Source organism: Asterias amurensis, chromosome 5, assembly GCF_032118995.1.
Source record: "Asterias amurensis chromosome 5, ASM3211899v1".
NCBI classification, from domain to species: domain Eukaryota; kingdom Metazoa; phylum Echinodermata; class Asteroidea; order Forcipulatida; family Asteriidae; genus Asterias; species Asterias amurensis.
The window spans coordinates 1,171,932-1,187,110 of NC_092652.1; positions in this window are offsets into that span (position 1 = coordinate 1,171,932).

The following is a 15,179-nucleotide window of genomic DNA, read 5'->3' on the forward strand; positions in this document are numbered from 1 at the left end:
TCCTTTCATTTTCCCCCGATCCTTGTGAAAATAAAGCGTTGTTTGGAAACAGTCCCGGTTTTAATTCTCTTTCTACTTTTGGATTGGGAAAGGTCATGATACAAAGTGTTCCCTTCTGGTCTGACTTGAAGCCGTGGTAACACGACGCAAACGGGGCAAATTACAAGCGGCATCTCAGCCGTATTAGGTGCCGTAGCAGACGGCGCAGCATTGATGGATGACACGCTCTTGAAGACTTCCTCTAATGAGATGTCGTAGTCGCTCATAAACCTTACGACTTTACTAGTTTTTAATCCGTGCAAGGGTTGAAGACGAGCATGCAACAAGTGTATGCAGTACAGTACTCTGGGTTGTTAACATTGACACCATGGGTGTTGCCACACATTATAAATGTAGATACCGAAGAAAGAATCAAATAAACACTAAAAGGGTGTTCTAATAACACCAGTATGATTGTTATTTTAACATCCTTTTTTAAATTGATTGTAGATGTATGTCAATGTGACAGCATTCATGGTGTCTAATTGTAACATTAGTTTAACTGTTGCTACCTACTATTGTGTTTTATCCATCGAGTGTGTTGAAATGGTAACCGAAACCTCTGTCTGGTTTCATTTCAATTCGACTGCTTTATTTGGGAAAATACTGTACTTATTATAAATAATACATCACAAAAAAGCAAAGGAAACATTCAGAAAATAATAAACAATAGATTACAAATACTAACTATAATAAAATGTGAAACAATTTATTTACTATTGATACAAATTCACTACTTGTTTAATGTATATTGCGAAACTCGTTTTCCACAAACGAAATAACATATGGTATATTCGCATCCCTGAAGAAAAACAAATAAGGAACAAAAACCTTTCAACCAATATTCGTTGCTATGTCTCCTACTAAGCAGGGAGCGCCTAACTTGATTAAAGGCAGTGGACACTATTGGTAATTGTCAAAGACCAGTCTTCTCACTTGGTGTATCTCAACATATGCATAAAATAACAAACCTGTGAAAATTTGAGCTCAATCGGTCATCGAACTTGCGAGATAATAATGAAAGAAAAAAAGACCCTTGTTAACGAAGTTGTGTGCGTTTAGATGGTTGATTTCGAGACCTCAAGTTCTAAATCTGAGGTCTCGAAATCAAATTCATGGAAAATTACTTCTTTCTCGAAAACTATGGCACTTCAGAGGAAGCCGTTTCTCACAGTGTTTTATACCATCAACCTCTCCCCATTACTCGTCACCAAGAAAGGTTTTATGCTAATAATTATTTTGAGTAATTACCAATAGTGTCCACTGCCTTTAATTCTCGTGAAGCCCGCTTGTAACGCATTGATTTAAAAACCTAATGTGAAATAACACTGTCATAGTACTCTGGTACACGGGAAGGTTATCTTTAGGAATAATTTCCGATGGCAACAGATTACCACATAAGACGAGCCCACTTTCTTCATTTTAAAGTTTCATCAAATCTTTGCGTTGTAATTTCAGCGGGTAACCCCAAACGAGGTGCAATTATCAACGATCAATCAAAATCAAACCACTTCTAACGGGGGGGGGGGTGTTAAGCTCCATATCACTCATCCGTCCATCCGGGCCCTCAGATGGCCAATTTTAGCGTTAGGTGTAAGCGAAGAATGCCTGTATATAAACCAAGCAAAAGCTTCCCGGCTAACCTAGGAAACGACGCTCAACATGCGAGGAATTCACTGCTACCGTAAGCGCCGATTTTTTGTTTATGGTGTAAACAGAGCCGAATTGGGCCTCGATATATCTGCACGCACCTGTAGCGCGCCGTGTTCGCAATTTGCGTTAAAACGTGGAGTTATTATAAATGTACAACAACAGCTCTAATGGTGAATTAGTGGGGGTACTTGGCTACCAAACTCGGCATCATGAGTGGGTGACTTAAAAGCTTAATGGCGTCCGAGATAAGAGAGTGAAGTGATTTGCCAATACCATTGGGACGACCAAATAAGGCATTTATAATGTTATGGGATATATTTAAAGCCATTGGATATGCATGGTTTTAGTGAACAACAGCTCTTGACGTAAAATAACTTGTACAGTATTGGTTATGTACGTTGGCAAAATAATTGATGATAATTAATGTCGGAAAAAATTATACTTATGTTTTTGTTGCTTTGGTTTTTGTTTGTTGCGTTGATGTAGTTTTGTCGATGTCCCTTTTGTTTGGTTGTTTGTTTTTTGGTGTGGCAAGTTCAATGTTAATTGTACAAAGATGGTAGCTTTGACTTTTGGCCGAATTTGCGAACATTTGTTTATAATAAGCTGTAGTCCTACTTATAATTATTAGTAATAATTAGCCCGATTTATCTGTTTCCTTCATCCATGGTTACAGTTTAAAAGTAAGCTCTTTATAAAGACGCACCCCCCCCCCCCCCCCCATCTCAGGAAAAAAAAACGTTGTGGGCGTGGTCAATCCAAGGGTAAATTGTGGCGCTCCCAAATTGAACCAATCCGTTTGGGATTTGGCTGGAGGCAAATGACTTTCTCACCCCACCCTGAATATGACTCTCCGATCAGTATGTCCGGACTTGCAAGTAGAGCATCAATGATTTGATTTAAGACCTAGAGGTCACCCCAATAGCCACATCAGTTTGTTGCCTCCGCTTTACGTTATTTTCATTCGCACAGAGAGATGTTGTGACGCCATTGTTCAAATTGAATTCATTGAATAGTCAATAACTGGCCCAGATAATAACAAAAAACTGGAACTTGACTCGGGATTGCTATGGACTTCACGGCACAAACATAATGGCAAACTGACGTAAAATAAATAACTTAAATTAACAATGATTTTGTTTGGTACAATCTGACGAAATCATCCCTTGAAATGTCTGTGGTTTTGTCAGCGTTGACTCGTTTTTTATACATGTTTATGTTGTTATACTAAAAACAACAACCCTTTTGGTGGGCCGGGTTAGGGGATCGTTATTGCTGACGTCACCAATTGTTTTGTGAATAAATAAGCAATTTTATGTTCTGCTTGTTCAACATAGACATACAGAGCTGACGGATTTTGGGCATGCAAGCTTTACCTCAAACCACTGGGGCTTTTTTAATGAGATTTCTTTCCCAAATCAACAGTTTATTGAATGTGAAGGGCCGCACTTTTGAGTTTACGAATTTATGATCACTTTCTGGTTGACCTGCCAGCTTAAAAGCCTTTTGAGTTTCAATCATGTTTTAGTGGCAGTGATGTCTTCACCCTCCTCCCAAAATTTATGTTTCGACTTCATTTTTCCATTATTATGATTCATTTTTATTACCATGGAGATCTGTTATGTGTGCGTTTTGTGTCTGCGTTATGTGTTTCGAATGGTGATTACTGTTTAATAAAGTACTTTTCTTATTCTAAAAAAAATGATGCATTGGAACAGCTTAATTTCAATAATTAAATCAAGGACACAAGGGCCTATGAGTAACCACAAACAAGTTTGCACACAAACTTAATATGATGTGACGCAATTTATGATTATTATAATCAGCCAACATTAACGATAGATTAACCTCCAATCAACCAACAGCAATGTTGACGCCAGACCTTGGAAATTTATGCTTTCATTTTTTTCTCTTTTCAAATTTGCACCAAAAAAGCAAATCACAGGCTGTGAAAAAAACAAGCTTGTGGTAAACCTATTAGTATAATGGATTGGAGTCAAATCATAAGTGGTTTGGGCACTATTAATTGGTGTGCATTATGTCATTAAATACACCAATAGAAGTTGACTCTACTTTTCTTGATTAGCCTTCTTTGTGATGACCAGTTGATGAGTTGATGAATCGATATGGCATCAATCGTGTGATGGAGGAGAACCATTAAAACTCCCATAACTCATTTTGTGATTCCGGTTGCTGAAAAGGCAAGGTTTATTTATACCCTTTGTTTTTTAAACCGTTAGGTTTTTTTGTGAAAATTACAAATCAAAAGGTGATAACCAAAAATCTGGATCGGTCATTATGTCCAGGCAGTAAGAATAATCCGTAAATAGAATTTACAACCTAAAAACGTACCATGCAGAAACGTTTCTCAGGCTGACATTTTTGGGAACCTCTTTCTCTGAAACCACGTTCCATTTAAGGACAATAATTATTTCCCAACATGTTACACTGATGGCTTATGTCATGATGCTGTAGTTGAGGAAGCTAAACAAGTAAACAAGTAAACAAGTAAACAATCCAGCGAGGAAATCAACAAACGAGTCAGGCATACTATTTTGACAATTTTCTGGCTTGGAACTTTTCAGCTATGAGTCCATAATTCAGAAGTCCGCCGACGTCGTCATTGAACGCTTAAGGTTTCTGTAGCCAGAAACTGCCGATAAAACAAGGTAATTGGAGACACCAAATCGTTCACACTTAAAAAAACCTAAAGAAAGTACTTAAAAACCCATTCATATGATTCCAAAAGACTGACAGGAAGTTAGATTCTTGAAAGAATTGAAAGCAGATCTAATGACATCTCGCCTTCAAAATTACTCCAGGGTCTTGTGTTTGCGAAATCAAGCCCTGGTATTGAAGCTAGAGCGTTGAATACCTTGCAATACGAAACAAAGTGACCCTTAGCGTCTGGAGTGGAGACTATTCAGCAAATTGTTTCAACTTGTATTATTAATTGTATGGCACAAGAAAAAAAGATATCATGCGCGGGAAAATATAGTGGTCAATGTGTGACAATGGGGGGGGGGGTTCTGTCACTGTAGCTTGCCCTTTCTCCAGATGTAAGGTTGCCAATTGTGTTTAGATCCATCGATGGGTGTCCTCGAATTTATCTTGTGTGATATTGCATGTCTTCGTAGGGCCACCGTAGTCGCTTAAATCATCGTTTTAATATTATCACTATTTAATCATATTCTGCTTTCTTAAATAGCTACGATTGGAAACCATTCAATTCCAAATTATCCCATGCAGGGTTATGGGTTGATAACCAATTCAGAATGGTAAAGGCAGCTTTTGTAAAGTCCAGCTCTTGTGTTTACGAGTTGCTGGTTCAAATTACGCCCCCATCGGGGTTTTGTAGTGATGCTGGGGGGGGGGGGGGGGGGTGGGGGTGCACACAAGTCCCACAGAAAAACACAACATTTTATTACCCCATTTATTTCACTTCAACGTCGACACCTACCTGTATTGTTATCAAACCTCATGTGAATTCAAGAACAGAGGAAACTGATTACTGGAACATTAATGTATGCATCATTAAAGCCATTGGACACTTTCGGTGAACAGTATTGCCAAGGCCCACACTTCGTGTATCACAACTTATACTTAAAATAACACACCTGTGAAAATTTAGGCTCAATCGGTCATCGGAGTCGGGAGAAAATAACGGGAAACCCGTCATTGTTTCCGCACGTTTCGCCGTGTCATGACATGTGTTTAAAATAAATCCGTAGATCTCGATATCGAGAATTTATATTGTTTTAATGTTTTCTCAAAAAGTGAAGCATTTCATGGAATAATATTTCAAGAGAAGTCTGTCACCATTACCTTCTGTAAATCCTGTAAATTTTGTGTAAATCTGTGAACTTTTATTTTTTTTCTGTACCGTAAGTGTCCAATGGCTTTAATGTGCTGATCGCGGTGCTTGGACGGAACTTATAGTTGGTAGATAAAATTTTGCGGAACCGAATTGCAGACAATAAAGTAACTCGTTAAAAATGTTTAATCAAACTTTAAGAAAAAAACATGAAGACTTTTGTCTTTAAAGATTAATTTGTCTGTTTCATATAAAAAAAATAGTTTTTAATGCACTCATCTTATGAACACGAACATAAAATACAAGTCTCCAACCGCATGTTAAAGGCAGTGGACACTTTTGGTAATTACTTAAAATAATTGTTAGCATAAAACCTCACTTGGTAACAAGTAATGGGAGAGGTTGATGGTATAAAACATTGTGATAAACGGCTCCTTCTGAAGTGACGCAGTTTTCGAGAAAGAAGTAATTTTCCACGAATTTGATTTCGAGACCTCAGATTTAGAATTTGAGGTCTCGAAATCAAGCATCTGACAGCACACAACTTCGTGTAACAACGGTGTTTTTTCTTTCACTATATATTATCTCGCAACTTCGATGACCAGTTGAGCTCAAATTTTCACAGGTTTGTTACCAATAGTGTCTAGTGTCTTTAAAAGACGGTGTAAAGAGACATTTTTGTTTAGTACTCTTTCAGTTATAGAGAGTCAGAGCGAAATTTGAATGATGACGTCACTTGACATCAGCAACACATGACTCTGTACATTTCAAACATGATTTTTGTAAGTCAGTAAAAAGGTCAAATTCAATTCCGTTTTGATTGAGCATCATACGAAGTAGGAAATGAACTAAAACAATTTCCTGAACATTAATGTGTATAATTGAAATGTGACGTCAATGGATGTTTTCAATATTGACAAAACTCCATTCGAGCGGTACCAAACACAGCGGTTTACTCAACACCACTTTACGTGAAGTTAGAGAATTGTAATTTTTCCCCCAATCTTTTATAAGGCTATATATTTTGGGAAATTAGTTTATTACAAACCTGAATTCGACCTTGGAATCCCTCAAAGTATACAATCTTAAAATAAAATAAAATGATGTTTTATCCCGTTGAGCTTTTAGAGAACAAAAAAAGCCTCAAAATGTTGGCTAATAATGTGTGTGCAGTTGTTGATGACGAGGTGCTCTTGATTCGATCCGGAAGCATTTTGTCCGAGCGTAATAGACACGTAGTGACTCTTGATGAAGATGGATAACCATTGCATTGATTACACGCACTGTAATTTATGATGCCAAGTCGGCCCACTAATGGCAGCGATTGCGTTTATGAATCACTATTCCATCTCGTCCCCCATCATCGCGGTGTTTCCGTAAGAGCTCCATGCAGCCACGCTGTTACAACGAGAAATACGATTTGCAATCAAGCGAGCATTGGTTTTATAGTACCTTCATTTTAAAGATGTTTCCAATGACAGGGCCACCACATGTAGGGCTATGTCCAGCATAGTTCCAATAAGGTCGGGAGGGGAAGGGCCCTCCGATGGCCCCAAGTTTGATTATTGGTCGTTTTATTGGTCCTGATTTTTCAGCCTGGAAACGAGCCAATACTAATGTTGTCGACCTCAATCTCAAAACAATGGACTCCTCCCCAAGTTAATATATTAACATCTGTATGAGGGCTCGAGACAGACGTGTAGATACACTTTGTCTGCCCGAATTCATACTCATACTTTGTCCGAATTCTTGTTCATATTTTGTGTGCCTGAATTCTTGTTCAAAGTGTGTCAACGCAAGAACAGAAACACCGACGGTTTTCAATGACTAAATCCATTTAGTCTGTGTCTTATCCTCAACGACAACGTCTTGAGGTTCGTCCACAAGTATACTTCCTAATGCCCGGATCTGATCCGGAAAATTGATGTCCATAATCTGGAGTAATGTGTGGCAGATAAGCATTTGATATCATGGAGACAGAGGAAGTAGAATATACGTCAGATCTCAAGTAACCGCACTCGAAACCAAATTTATTTAACCTAAACTTTACGGCTAGCTCAGTCAATTTCTCTCCGGATCGGTGGAAATTGATATTTTTTGATATGTTTGGATTAAATTGAAAAATCCTGACCCGAATTTATTAAACAGTCCGAAGTTTAACACACGTTATATCTATCATTCTCATTTATTCATGGGCGAATTTGGGTCAACTCTACATCGCTGTATAGTCTTCTAATTATTTAGAATCCCCCCCCCCCCGTTTTTTTCTGGATGCCTTCCCATAATTTAGTGTTCTCTTTCTTGTCATAAATGGATTTGTTTGTGCACTTAAAAACATGGTCATACTCTATTGCTACAGATCCTTGGGAAAAATTTGAGTATTTTGTTATCCGAAATGCTAATAATAATATGATGTGATGTTCGGTCTGATGTGTCTTGGTTGATAAGAAATCAATAACAATGTCTACACTAAATCTGAGAAGCGATTCATGCATGAATCTTTTTTTAGATTTCAGTGACTTGGTGTCTGTAAAGTAGCGAATGCTGTTGCCAGATATGCGGTTGGTACCCGCTGGTACCTGACTATAACGTGGATGGAATCGATATTCTTAATGTGACGGTTTTCTGCTGTTTATACTGTATTCAGCTGTCACTTTAACATGTGATTTTTATTGTATCTGCATTAATAACTGGGCCTATTAAACAGCATTATACATTTACACAAAACCAAACGGTGAGCCTACCTTTAAGCTAGCAAAACATAAGTGTCAAACACCTATACAGTCTTTAATCCCAAAAAGTTTATTTTCCGAGTTGAGGTGAGACAATTTCTCGAAAACACAATTTGTATGACTCAATGATGTGTTTTATAACTCTTGTCTTCACCTTGCTGGCACTTTACTCTTCTGGGGGCAATTCTATCCATAATTATTAGTCATCAATAAATAACCCCAAAGTTCCATTCATTATCCCGTAGGCAAACTCCTTCCACAAACCGAGTAAGACGAATAGAGAGGCTTGATGATGATGAACACGATTCTTATTCATGGACAGAACAATTAATTAATTACCCTTGGCGATGGGGGATCCTGGAGTCTAAAGTAAAGTGGATAATTTAAAAATTAAGGGGACAAAATAACTATGACAAATGTGTTATAGCTGCACAAAATTAATAAAAAAGTTGCGGCTTTTGTGATGAAACAACTTAAATTGCAGAGAGATTTAGCAGTGATCGTTTCTTAAGGACAGAGTTAACCTTTTAAGAGTTAATGGAAATATTAGACAGGACGAGGAAACAGATCCGTCCAGATTTCCCGCCTTATTTCATTGTCTCGGTTTTGGCGCAATTTCCTTCAAGTTGTTTCAGTCGTGTTCTAAGGCCGAAATCGATATATCCGGCCGATTATGATCCCAGTTGACCCCAACCCGTTTATATTTATCGAAAATGTCAACGATGGGTTGCTAAAGGCGAAAAAAATTAGTACTATTGTTGAGTTTACTTGCTATTGTTGTGTTTTATGACACATTGAACAAATTATGACGATTCAAACACAGAATAAAGTATTTTTATAGGCCAGCATATAATTGTATGACGTCATCGACATTGACGTAATTGACGTCATAGTTTTGCTTGCTACGTGTATACTCGCATGTGTGTTTGAGCCTGAAATGGTGTTATCTGCTTTGGAGCGGCGTTTGATGCACAACTGCTTCAGATTCATTTGTATTACTCACTTAATCTAAACAAGTAGACCTTACATAAGTCAGACGATAGTCCTGAGAGTAGAAATAATCAATAACAAATTATTTTTGCGGTGATAAAGTTCTATTACATTAGCATATTAGTTTGTGAAGAATTTCAACCGTCCAGAAATTTAAAAAAAAAAAGTTTTAAGGCAAACAAATCTTTCACGTAATGTCCGTATGATGACGTATTTTGTGGCCAGAGCTGTAGCGCAACAAAATGAACACATGCGCAGTGGTTACTTTACTCTCAACCAACCGGAAATACGTCACTAGCTACGGAGTCTTAAGCCAACACGTATGTTAAATATGTAATATTTGGGGGTTGAAAAAGATATTGACAAAATTGTTCTTTATTTTAGTGCTGTTGCCCTGGTTTTATAGTCTTCACCAGGACACCAGCACCATGCGCTTAGAAACGTAGTATTAAGCGCGGTATAAATTGGTACTATTATTATTATTATTAAAATAGCGAGACCGCAAACATAGAGCTGTATAGCTCAGATGGTAGAGCGCCTGCAAATTAATCTGGAGGTCGTTAGTTCAACACCCGCTCTAGTACACAAACACCTTTTTGTTCAAACCCCAAATCATTTAAATATGATATTATCTGAAAAGTCATATCCAAGACGTTTATTATGACAACGTGACTGATTACGTCATCAAGCTGTGATAGCCTGACAAACTTGGGCCAGTCATATTGCTCACTTCGTTTGACCACTTCGTTTGTTGTCAAATTGGCATGATAACTTGGTCGGATTAAAAACTGTTGCATGCATCGTCGTGGTTGCTTAATATCGGGAAAATGACTAAACAGTTGTCCGATTTTGTTGACCACGAAATAATGTAACCACGTTTTTTAAGAGTGTAGACGACAAGCTGGATTTTTTTCCCACTAAACATATCAACAGGTTTCTATGAAACTGATATGAGTGTTTGATTCATTATTCAGTTGGTGTTTAGTATTTAAAGCGAGATTCTGAAAAGGTCTTCCAAATTATAACTATTCCTGGAAAGCCTTGAGTAAAATGGCAATTCATGTTTATCCGAAGTCATGTTCAACTGAGAAAACTACCGATTTTAATATCAAACTCCATTAGAACACGAGTTAATTAGGCAAGTTACCCTTTGAAACCTCATGCAGTTAATGCATGCCCAGTGTACTTTGATACGGGTCAGGTCTGTTTAAGTTCCCCCCCCCCCCCAGTTTCTTCCATGAAATCATTTTAACGAACTTTGAAATCAATATAAGAATGAGCCTTTCGAACTGGATGGAATTGTAGACGCTTTCGATCATCTTTGTCGACGGTTGATAGTTTGCGTGGGTGATGGGGGTGTTATTAATGGTAGAAATTCTTCATGCACTTTCCAGTTTGACAGTTATTTCATCGTCCTTCTGTCCTGTTCAGATTGACTAGAATAATCAAGTATCAGAAGGAGTCTATCGTAGGTAGAGAACCAGTGTTAGACGCAGTCCAACATGGCAAACACAAATTGGTTTTATTATGGACCGCAGAATTGTGGTTATTTACTCCTATAAGGGGTTGATATTTTTACGCTTATAGATTTTGTTTTTCAAATATTGATCGTAATTTCTTAAACCATATTTGGAATTTCAGAAGTGGTTACTGTCGTTGTAGGTTGCTCTCTACGGCGTTTTAGCGTAAACTTATCGAAGTTTGATTTATTTTTATATTTTTATTGTCGTTGACGCTGTGTTGGTGGTAATGTCTTTGTTAATATTCTGATCCTCATCGTTGTTACATTATTGTCGTAGTCGTCTTGTCATTGTCGTCGTTCCAGTTTTTGTGACAGCTGCTATCAGGTGTTACTGTCCCTCTATTCAGCCTCATCCAGCTCATTCACTCGCTTAATGCTGTCACTGCAACCCTCGTTGATCTGATCGTTAATTGCTGTCACTGCAACCCTCGTTGATCTGATCGTTAATTGCTGTCACTGCAACCCTCGTTGATCTGATCGTTAATTGCTGTCACTGCAACCCTCGTTGATCTGATCGTTAATTGCTGTCACTGCAACCCTCGTTGCAGTAACCGATTACCAATCTTATTCCACACATCGTTTCTATTTGAGTTTAGCGAACAAGGAATTAAAACCATAAACACGAGCGTCATATGAGGCCATTCGCCTCTCAAACCGTTTCAAAATCGTTACCCTTGCTTGGGTAACAAACATTCACCATTTTCCTCCTCACACATAACACTGAAAATCCGATACCTATCTTGAATTACCTTTTCCACATCTCTAAAGCATATTTTTATACGTCTGAAATATCATATGAAATCGATATGTGGTGTAGATTCTCCCACAGACCACATGCAGACCGTCATATCCTCGGGAATTGATCCACCACAATTTTAATAGTTTGCAATTGTGTCTATTGAGAATGGGGTACGTGTCATTTACGTGGTTCCCCGGGCGCATCGGGGCTTGGATCCGAAACCCGGTTTAGCCTGTCACATTCTTTGTTATTCATTCATCAGGATTCAAGAATGAGCCTGCAAAATGCCATAATATCAGTCAATGTTTCATGGCAACGAGAGGCAGCCTAAGCCTAGAAACTGCATTGTAATAGAAGGTCAATCCCAGTACCCTTCCCGTCCATTTTCACCTTTTAAAAACACAATTGACAAAATCACAATATAAGAACTGGGTAGCGCCTTCCTGTTTTTAAAGACCGAAGGGCAAACTGTATAGTAATGACTAACAATGTTGTTGAGCTGACCGGACCCAGTGCCCCTGTATCTGTTGTTAAAGTCATCCCAATCCATCAGCATTCCTACTGCCGAGTTTCCTTGAGATATTGCCCATGCTTAAGACGCGAAGGTTTGATAATTTATTATCAAACCTACCGAGGATGACCTGCCATTAACGACGGTCTTTGATCAGCTTGAATTATAGGCGGGCAGCGACATTGACATGACTTGTTCGCGTTGTTTTGAAATGTGAAACATCAGGCAGCATAAAAACAGTACAATATCTGGCAGGTTTTGTTTGGTTTTCCAAATGTAATCAAATAAAAGCAGATGAAATAATGTATTTTCAGCTTCTCTGTACGTTCTAAATACTAGGTTAGAAATGACTCGGATCGGGTCCAAGGGCTCTGTCCAATATTGAGTCAGTCTGACAAATTGACCTCAGAATGGGTCAACTGTCGCTTAATCGAATTATTTGTTCGCAAATCAGTAGCCGGGTGAGCCTGACTCTTATGTGCAAGGCTCTCTGCTCTTTTAGTGTTGTTTTTGTCAGTTTTTATGTAGGCTTTATATGGATTACAGGACATCTTTTGTTTTTCAGTGACAGGGTAATGCAATAAAAACATAAATAAATAATTAAATCAATCAATCAACCAGTCAATTATATTCGGTTAAACAAATGGAACAGAATATTTTGAGTGAACGTTAATTGTAACCTTCATGTATAAGATAATTTCCCCCATGGTTCCACGTTTTGGCTGTCTGTGGGTGAACTTGCCAACATTTTGTGTTTTATTGATACAGCATTAACTATCGTATTGTATTTCCGCTATATTCTCAGCATCGTTTTGTATATCATTCCAGTTAACGGTTGATCTAACTTTTACATTTTAGCAATTTCTAGTTGCCTGCTTATGTCTTTTACAATGTAAAGACCGGTAAATATAATTGTTGAATCCTTTAGTTTTTGTTTTAATCCTGTTGGCTGGGTTTTGTATTGAGTTTAACACAAGTCATCTATGATTGCCGTTTCTTTTTTCCTTTTTTCGGGTTTTCTTCTCGGTTTTCTTTTTTTTCGGTTTTTCTTTTCTTGTAAATACATAGTTTTGTTGTTCAAAGATTCAAAGCTAACGAACAATCCCTATAATATCAGTAATTTAATAATGTGCTCCATCACGGCTAAAACAAAACATGCTACAAACCGCATCAATTGTTGTGAAACAGTGAACCATAGCCACTGACCATTAGTCACAAATCTTAACCAAGACCCCTTAAGAGCTGAGCTCACTAAGACCCGGCTCGCCATCTGAGAATAGGACTACTCGTAACACGTTCTCCTGTCCATAAAAGTCGATTCCATCTTTCTTCGATAGCTGTAGTGCATCAATTGTTTAAGACTGTGGTCAATCAACCCATAAGATGCAGCCCTTAGTAGTTCGGATATATTCACAGAGAACATACCTAACCAAGGAATTGCCTTCTTGCAGAGCTTTTATGCGAAACATAACATCAAACTAAAATAAATCTTTAGTATTCTGCGTTTATACGTGTACAATAACGTGAACCTTTAAATTGCGGGCACAATGCATAGTTTCGATTCAAAAGGAGTTAAAATTATTCTGATTCCACAACATAAACAAAACGCACGCTTCTGATCTATGAAGTTATTGAGTAAGAAGTTTTGGGGATATCGAGAACAAAAAATCGAAAATTATTTACTTCGTTGAGAAACGTGTATTGTTGATATAAACCGGTTATTTAATCTGACTTTGTAATGTTGTACCTTAATAAACGCTGACATAGACGATTGTATGATACGTAGAAGTTTTTGGGGCCAATACACCCTTGGATGACAAATCTTTGAGCTCGAACATGACATTTGAAGTTTCCTGCCGCCCGCTCAAATTTTGAATAAACCGATTCATTTCATCGCGCTCGATTGCGTTCCAATGAATAAAGGAGAAAAACACGTCCCCACGGGTCAAGACTACAGCACAAAAACATGTACACTAGCATCAAGGTGAAGAAAAAAACATTATTACAGCACCGAAACAAGACTACGGTAGTTCACACCATAACGAGAGTCGCAGTGGGGACTAGCCGTTCCATTAAGCGGGTCCAGAGGGGACGCAACCCCCGACCGTAGTCTATCGTCTATGAACGGCCGAGTGGCACAGCGAGGATATCAAATGTCCAGTCAGTTGGGAGTAAACTCTGGAATAATTCGTTGATCTGCAAAACCATGAATTCAGGCATATCCGAATTGTCGCTCAATAAGGATTTATTTCGCTCGTCATTTTAAGAAATAAAAAACCACAATTCCGATCACTGCAGGAGCGCAATAGCGTTGTATTATGGTGTGTGAAATGTAGGAATAAAATAAGCGACAATTGCCGCTCTGCAATTTGCTTTGCCATTTTATCGCATCCTATTGATAACTTTCCCTTAAAGGCATTGGACACTATTGGTAATTACTCAACATATTAGAATTAAACCTTACTTGGTGACGAGTAATGGGGAGAGGTTGATAGTATAAAACATTGTGAGAAACGGCTCCCTCTGAAGTGACGTAGTTTTCGAGATAGAAGTAATTTTCCACGAATCTGATTTCGAGACCTCAGATTTATATTTTTAGGTCTTGAAATCAAGCATCCGAAAGCACACAACTTCGTGTGACAGGGGTATTTTTTCTTTCATAGTTATCTTGCAACTCCGAAGACCAGTCGAGCTCAAATTTTCACAGGTTTGTTATTTTATATGTTGAGATACACCAAGTGAGAAGACTGGTCTTTGACAATTACATTTAGTGTCCACTGTCTTGAAGCCAAACTTTCAAATTACTCTGCACCCATCACTGTCAACAGTATCTTATCTTCGATATAAATGAGACTCATTTTAAATAGATAACACTATAATTATTCTCAATTGAATTTTAGTATTATTATACACACTAATGAAATATCAATTTTCCCGTTTAGTTAAAATTATCGTTTAGCCTGAGAGAACGACTCTGCTAGGACTGAAACTTCTGGTCATTAACCTTTCCTGGGGAAGATATTCTTTCTTGGATGGAGACAATTCACAGCAATTATCGTAATTATCAGGTACTTAAACAAAATGAGCAATTTATTTCTTAAAGTTGTTTTGTGAGTTTCATAGACAAATGTCCGTCTGAAGAAGTGTACTCGACAACAAATCATTCTATGGACAATTAA